Below are 8,562 nucleotides of genomic sequence, written 5' to 3' on the forward strand. Positions count from 1 at the left end.
CATCATTCCTTCTAAGCCTATAGCTCACAACTGAAGCATTCTCTTTGAGTCATATTTATCTTTTATAACTTGCATTAATCCAAGCGAGTGCTTGAAAAAACAATGTTATCAGTTAGGCTAGTTCTATATTATTGCTGTTTTTTGGAAAAAGCTATGCAAATTGCGCTCCGCAATTTGTGTAGCTTTTTCTGATTGCTTTTCCAGAAGAGGCTTTTCCGCCATTTGGCCCCATCTAGGTCAAATGGCAGAAAAGCCTCCTCTTTCGGAGGAATGCTTATTCCTCATAGAACAAAGTATACAGGTCTCCCCGAAAGAGCATGTTTGTGGGTTTTTTTTTTTTCAGAAGAACAAAGGCGGAAGAGCAAACACATTCCCTGGATGCACTCTGGTATCCTGGAAAAATCCACCAGTCTAGATGTACCCTTAGAAAGCAGTCTTCACTACCTGAATTGTTTCAGTTTCTATGTGAGAGGCTCTGCTTTATGTATAGCTAGATTTAAATCTTGCAATTCCCTTAGTACAAACCTTCGCTAATTTTAGTTATGACATTGCAGCATGTTCTGACTGCTGCTGTTAGAGGTTTTATTCATTTATCATCTGTTCAGATTTGACCAAGGTCAGCAGCAATACTAAATTACTAACAACAGTTCAGCACCTGACATGATAGTAATTCATGGTTTCAGTCCAAGCTGGAAGCCAAGAACTGCCATACTGAGTTAGGCCAAAGGTCAGTGTAGCCCAGTATTCTACAGTGGTTAGTGGCAGGTGCCCCAGAGGGAATGAACAGAACTGGTAAAATTATCAAGTGATCCCTCCCCTGTCGTTCATTCTCAGCTTCTGGCAAACAGAGGCTAGAGATAAGTTTTAGTGAATGAGCATTCACATCACAGAATTTAACACCTGAATTTGTGTTAATTCACACCTCACTTGGCAGTCTCAGAAAGGAGTGGATAAGGCTTCCGTACCGAAATAGCTACTCATTCCTGCTGCTCCTGGCTGTCCAAGTAGATGGGTTCCTTTATGCTCTCATGGCAGGTTCCATTGCAGGAATTTCTTGTTCTCCCAGGTCTCATGGTTGGGAGAGCAACAGGGGACAGGATTCTGCAGAGGTTCTCCCTTCAAATCCTGTCTCCCGCCAAGAGATCAAAATCTTGGTGTACTCAAGGCAGGAGTTTCCTCCAAACTCACACAAGGAGAAGTTTGGGGAAGCTCCAGAGACCATATTCCTTAAGTGGGAGCCATGTGAAAGGAGATTCTCTGCCTGTCCACATCTGTGGGGTATCCTGGTTGGACCTCACTTTCAGCCTTTGCTGCTGCCTTGACTCCTGGCTCTGCCGGAGAGGAGTCTTTAGACAGTAGTGAATATTAGCAGAGCAGAATTTTAAATAGGAAGCATTCCCTTTCGTCTGCTCTGCAAACCAAGTAGTGGCATAGCTGCTGTAACAGTCACACAGGGATTCCTCTAGCGTGTCAGAATCTGAATGATTCAAGGTGCTAATAAAATACCTTGGAATGGTCCTCAAATGTTTTGCCAGTTGCAGAAGTAACTTACAACGCAAGTGAAACTGATTAATGCTGTACACCAGGGGTGGCCAACCAGTTAGCGATGAAGAGCCAAAATAGCTGTGGATAGAGTGCAAAGAGCCACGTATTGTATATTTATTTCTATCTATCTAGATCTGTCTAGATGGATAGATAGTACACAAAATGTAGTGATAAAAATGACATTACAGGACATTTCGGACAAAAACCAATAAAAAAGTCTCCAGTCACTTAAAAAATTCATGGCCAGAACATAGATCTTCAGAGAAGTTGACAAGGAACAAACATCAAATTTAAAAAAAAAAAAACTCCATCCTTTTAAAATACAATAATATTCTCTCACTAAAAATAAGCATCCCCACCATGTATTTTAAATTTAACACTCCTGCCCTATTATGTCATAAGAGGTTTTTTTTAATTAAATTGAACCGAGAAGTAAATTAGCACAATTTGAAGTGCCTTTTTCACTTCAGCTTGTTGAGCTCTGGTATGGTTTCCCTTTTTTTTTTTTAATACTTATGAAGATTATGGCTTTTTTCTAGTTCTAAAAATTCAGGTCCGTCCCAGACTGCAAATATGAGAGGTTCAAAAACAATAAAGGAGAGACTTATATCTCAGAATAATTGCTTCAGCCTGGCAAACAACAGCCTTTGATTTTTTTAAAAAAGAAATATAGTGTAAATAAGGTACATGCTGATTCTGTTTTGCCCTGGAATTTAAATACGACATCTGTATTGGCTGCCTTACTCTGCATCCATGAAGACTTTGAGTTTAAGGAGCTTCAGCCCCCTCGCTCTAACCCAGGGTTTCCCAACCTATGGGTCAGGACCCAAATATGGGTCACCATTACATTTCAAAAGGGTCGCCAAGTGTCTCCCCAAGTGGTTCTGCCCTCCCTCCTCCCCCCGTTTTTGAATTGCTGTGGGTCACCAAGTCTTCCTGAATTGTTAAAATGGGTCTCCATCTGGAAAAGATTGGGAACCGCTGCTCTAACCCAATGCACCAACCCCTCCTCCAGAGCCAGGCACCCCCAGCTCTCCCTGCTCTAACCCAATGCTCTCCCCCTCCTGCAGAGCCAGGCACTCCCAGCCCCCCGCTCTAACCCAATGTTTTCAAGAGCAGAAGAACTGGCATTGCCCTCCACTGGTCTGGCAAATCCCCTGGTTCCAAACCACTCACGTCCCAAGGGTGCCCGACCAGTGAGGTTCAACCTATGCTAAACTTTGCTTGTTCACCATGTTATCAGACATCTAAGCAGCATGCTTACTCTGGGACCAGACCCAACCCATTGAAATCAGTGGAAAGACACACTGAATAAAATGGGTTTTGGACTGGAACGTAGAGGAGTGTTTAGCAGGGAGGCAAAAGCAAGTTAATATCTATGTGCACTATTCAAATTGTTTTTCTTTGTGATGTAGTGATAGGTGAACTTTATGGGTTTCTTCCAAAATCACATAGCCCATCTCTCCTCCTTTATCCCCTCATATTATTTATCCCACTGCTGTAGGTCTTTCAAGTTCATAATTTATCTGTATAAAATCTTCCCATTGGTTCACTTGCCTCTATAAACTGCATATGGAGCAACCTATCAGCAACTCACTACTGTTTGAGCTCCTTGAACAGATCCAATTATTAGCTTTGTCAAGGCACCCGAAAACCTCTGAGGGTGCCAAAAATTTGTTCCACAAGTGCTCGGAGGGCACAGAGCATACTGTCGCACTATCATCAACTTTACACTAGCCTTCCCCACCCCCCTAAATTTTTTTCCACCATTGCCAGCAATGGTTCATCTCCATGGGTGGAAGAGTTGGTGTAAACAAGGCAGAAGAAACCCTATGGCTGTGTCTAGACTGGCCAGTTTTTCCAGAAAATCAGCCGCTTTTTCAGAAAAACTTGCCAGCTGTCTACACTGGCCGCTTGAATTTCCGCAAAAGCACTAACTTCCTACTGTAAGAAATCAGTGCTTCTTGCGGAAATACTATTCTGCTCCCGTTCAGGCAAAAGGGCCAGTGTAGACAGCTCAGATTTGTTTTGCGCAAAAAAGCCCAGATCACAAAAATGGCGATGGGGGCTTTTTTGCGGAAAAGTGCGTCTAGATTGGCACGTACGCTTTTCCGTAAAAAGCATTTCTGGAAAATCATGGCAGTCTAGATGCAGCCTTCGGGTTTTAACACCTTTACCATCTTGACCTGATATACCAGTGGCTAATCTATTCCCCTGCTCCTAATGTTGTCGTCAATGGTAGGAAATTTTAGGGGAGAAATGTCAAGTGCTGACACATCCTAGCTCTTCCGTTAGTGGGAGTAGCAGAAAAGCATAATTTGCAGATCCGAGTTAAAGGATTAAGGACTCAATCCAATACTGCAGTGAAGTCAATGAGAATACTGCACTTCAGTCAGTACTGGAGGAGGCCAGTTTAATTAGAGGTAGTCCATTGGTGCTGGTATTTTATCTGTTGTATGGGCAAAGCTCTGCATGCTGTACAGCATATCAGGGCTAAATCATGCATGTATCAACTTGGAATCATGCAGGACTTCCCTTTTCCTTCATATTGTTCCCCTCCCCCATTCTCACCAGTGACATATACCCCTTGTACTATTCATTTATTATAAATAGTTCCCACATTTTAAATTTCCACTGTGATGTTGATTATTGAATTTAGGAGGAGTAATTGCTGCAGGGAGCTGTTGGGGAGGTTAACAATTGGTATAGAGCAGGAGAAAGGGGAGAGGGAATGCAGCTGTTTTGCACCCAGGAAGGCATGAGGTTTAATTTGGGGTTTTGATAACAAGGAGGCACTGAGGATATTGAAATTTGGAGGATAGGGGTGTATTTAATACTGTGCATCCCAGCAACCCAGGCAATAACATTGCCCAAATGCATTCTGTCTTAGCACATGTCATGCCTCTGCTGGGGTGATTAAGAGTGAAACAGTATTAGAATTGCAGAGTTGTTATTAATCATATTACTTGATGTGATTAGAAGATCATAGAGGCAAACAGATTTCCATAATAGTTTACATAGTAAGAAACATTGCCAACAGACCATACCAAACCAATGCACCCTGAAGTGGCTAATTTCTCATAGTGGCAGCTGGTAGGGAGCTATTGATGGATAACTACAAGTGGACAATGCTGAATATGTTCTTTGAAGCTTGAAAGTATATTGTTACCTTTATGTGCAGTGCAAAATCCCTCCTACCTGTTGAAATGCTATTTCCCAAAAGTCTGGGAATAATTAAAAGTGAATACAAATATATAGTAATGATTGGTGGCTGAAGCATTTGCTCAGCAAATCGCTTCTTATGTGAAGTCACAGCCTAATTTGTTAGAATTGTAATAAAGAAGAGAATTACCAAACAAACAGATAAATACAATATTTTGGGGAAACATTGACCTGGCTATTGTAAAGGAAAGCATGCCTCACCAATTTATTAGAATTCTTCCAGGGGAGCAAGCACACGGATAAGGCTGATCTAGTGGATATAGTGTCCTTCTATTTTCAAAAAGTCTTTGATAAGGTCCTACTCTAAAGGCTCTTGAGCAAAGCGGGCTGTTATAGGATAAGAGGGAATGTCCTCTTATGGATCAGTAATTGGTCACAATGGAGAGAGGTAAATAGCAAGGTTCCCCACATATCTGTACTGGAATCAACGATTTCATCATTCACTGATGATCTGGAAAAAGGGGTAGATCATGAGATGGCAAAGATGCAGATAACTCAGAATTACTCAAGACAGTCAAGTCGAAAGCTGACTCTGAATTTCATCTGCCATTTTGATGCCCAGTCCTCCAGTTTTCTGAGATTCCTTTGTAACTCTTCAACACAGATAAATTCAGAGTAATGCACATTGGAGAACAATCACAACAAAATATACAAAGTAATGAGGTCTAAATTAGCTGTTACCATGCAATAAAGGTCTGAGTCATTGTGGATAGTTCTCTGAAAACACAGGCTCAGTGTGCAGCAGCAGTCACAAAGCTAACTGAACAATCAAGTCTATTAAGAAAGGGATAGGTAATACAGAAAATATAATGCTACTATATAAATATACCTTGAATACTGTGCATAGTTCTGGCCAGACCTCTTCCCCCATATAAAAAGAAATATATTAGCATTGTCAAAGATAAAGAGAGGAAACAAAACTGGGTAGGGGTATGGAACAACTACCATAGAAGGAGAGATTAAAAAAACCTGGAGCCAGCAACATGGTTGTGAGTGGGACTGGAGAAGAGCTGAGTACAGAGCCAGGCTGGGTGGCTCTCTGTCCCCCTCCTTTTGGGGGCTGGTCTGAGCCCCACTGAGGCTTAAGTGTTCCTCCACTTTGGAGAACTCTGCTTTAATTGTTACATGTTTGGCTTGCTTTAATTTAAGGTTAATTCTGGGTTTCCTGAGTTTGTAATGTTTTTTTGCAGTAATTTCAACTTATTCACTACTTTAACTCTCCCCAGGGAGTATTTTTTCTGGGAATGTCAATGGTCTTACACCAACAGAGAACTTGGCTCATAGGCGGGCAGATTTGCACTTGAATTTTGCTCAATTCCCTTTGAAGATCTTGGGCTAAAACTTTTATTGAAAAAATATAATAAAAATGGTATTATATTATGGTAGCACTATAAGGTCTCAATCTGAATTGAAGCCCTATTGCAGTAGAAGCTATACAAACACAAGATATAACTGTTGACATTGTCACCAAGGTGGTGGAACATCTCATAACGCAGATGTATTTAGTATCTGGTCTTAGGTTTCCCAGTTTGATGCTGCTTATTCCCCAACTTTTCGGAGCATTTGCAGATAAATCTAAAATTTTTAAAAGAGGAAAGCTGTATCTCTGCATCATGTATGGAAACAGATCACATTGCTGCAAAATGCTTTTGGAATCGAAGACACGGTTTTTTGCATACAAACAAAGGCATTGTTCATTCCCTAACAGCAATGGAAGGGGAACATAGCAAGCGAGTGATATTTTGAGAAAGAAAATCCAATTATGGTGAATTAAATTCATCTGAACCTCCTCTGCATTATAAATGTGGAGATAGTGACAGTCACATAAAACAGAAAGTCTTGTTGGCCTTGACCTGGAATACTTATCTGCCATGTACCATGGCACTGTTAGCTAGTCATTAAGCGGAGCTCCAAGCACAGCTCTGCTTATTATGTAGTGCAGCTATAGAAGTCGGATAATATTTGAATCAGTGAATATAAAATATTTGGACTGGAGACTATAAAATAAGCACACTGGAGAGGGACTATTGAATAAGAAAAAAAATCACATTAAAATAACATATTTGAAGATACAAAGCTCATTTTATTTTTCTAATAGACACATTATTACTTATCTCTATCTAAGCACAAAGCAGAGGGTTGGATAAGAAAGATGAAATGGGAATTAAGACTAGTCTTCATGCCTTGGCTTTCCAGTTCTTAAAACTGAATTTGTGCAGCCACAATAAGAGTGTTTGTGCATAGTTTGCACATCTGCTCTCACTCCATCATGGAAGAGGGTTTCCCATAGGCCTCAGTCTTATAAAGTCCCTGAGCTTTTCTGTCTCTGCCAATTTAGGTTCAGTGTCTGAGCAAAAGGAGACTGAGATCTGAAAGATTTCAGGATAGGGGAGGGGGAAGAGACCTTGTTGTTTCCTGCAGTGGAGCGGTACAGAACTATGCTGCTCTGGGAGCTCAACAGACACAACCCTGCTGAGCTCCCTACAATGCAATGGGAGAATGAGCATCAGCAGGAGGATAGAGATATGACCTCTTTTAGGAGAATGCAAAGAGTCCCTGTGCCATCTTGAACACAGGTATCCACACCCTTTTTTCATGGCAGGGATCTATTTGTACCATCTCTCACTGCAGGCCCACATGAATGTCAGGGATAATCTAGCCCTGCAAAAAGACTTTAGGCTTTGGCCCATAAAGATATTTTGGAGATGCTGAGTTAAGGTTTCTGTAAGTTGTCAGTATTTTCTAAGGCTCTATCTCACACTACGGAAACATTCTTAGAGGAAAGGTACAATATCACTGAAGGGGAGATATTTAGTAAGAAGAATAAATGTTGGACAATTCAAAAGTTGGGATCTGAAGAGAGTAGGATAGGGGTGATATTTTCTCTCTGTGGCTCTTTACCACAAGTATTCCAATTACTTCTACCTCCCCATCAACCTTCTTTATATCCAAGCATTCCCTAGTAGAAGTTACTGTTTTGCATAGGAACTGGGTAGCATCTCTTTAAATAAATAGTCTGTGAGCTCTCTATATAGGCCCTCACTGATTTCTGTTTCAGAAGCTAATGAATTTGTACCAGAGCAGCAGCAGCGTAAATACATGAATATGCCTTACGCATTATGGGTGCATCTAGACTGGCAAGATTTTGCACAAAAGCAGCTACTTTTGTGCAAAATCTTGCCACCTGTCTACACTGGCCGCGAGTATTTGCGCAAGAACACTGACTTTATGCTGTACAAAATCAGTGGTTCTTGCACAAATACTCCGACGCTCCCACTCAGGGATAAGCCCTCTTGCGCAAGTATTCTTGTGCAAGAGGGCCAGTGTAGACAGCCAAGTTAATTTCTTGCGCAAGAAAGCCCAATGGCTAAAATGGCCATTGGAGCTTTCTTGCGCAAGAGAGCGTCTACACTGGCATGGATGCTTTTGCGCAAAAGCACATCTCTTGCACAAAGGCACATGCCAGTATAGACGCTCTCTTGCGCAAATACTTTTAACGGAAAAACATTTCAGTTAAAAATATTTTTGCAAACTCATGCCAGTCTAGACGCAGCCTATATGCTTAGTAATCATATTTTTTGCTTCACACTGAGTCAGTCTCATTTCTTTATCTACTATAGATTTGAGTATTTGTCTGTCTGTGCATGAGCCTGTTCATTCAAGAACTCCTAAATGGTAAGAGCTAGGAGCACCAAATTTGGTATGTAGTTTCCTCTTATCATAACTTAAAGGTGAGGATTGTGCCAGGAAAATGGGATGTGCCTGAAATGTGATTGTTCCTCAGAAAACCATACA

This window comes from Pelodiscus sinensis, chromosome 6, assembly GCF_049634645.1.
Source record: "Pelodiscus sinensis isolate JC-2024 chromosome 6, ASM4963464v1, whole genome shotgun sequence".
Taxonomy (NCBI): Eukaryota; Metazoa; Chordata; order Testudines; family Trionychidae; genus Pelodiscus; species Pelodiscus sinensis.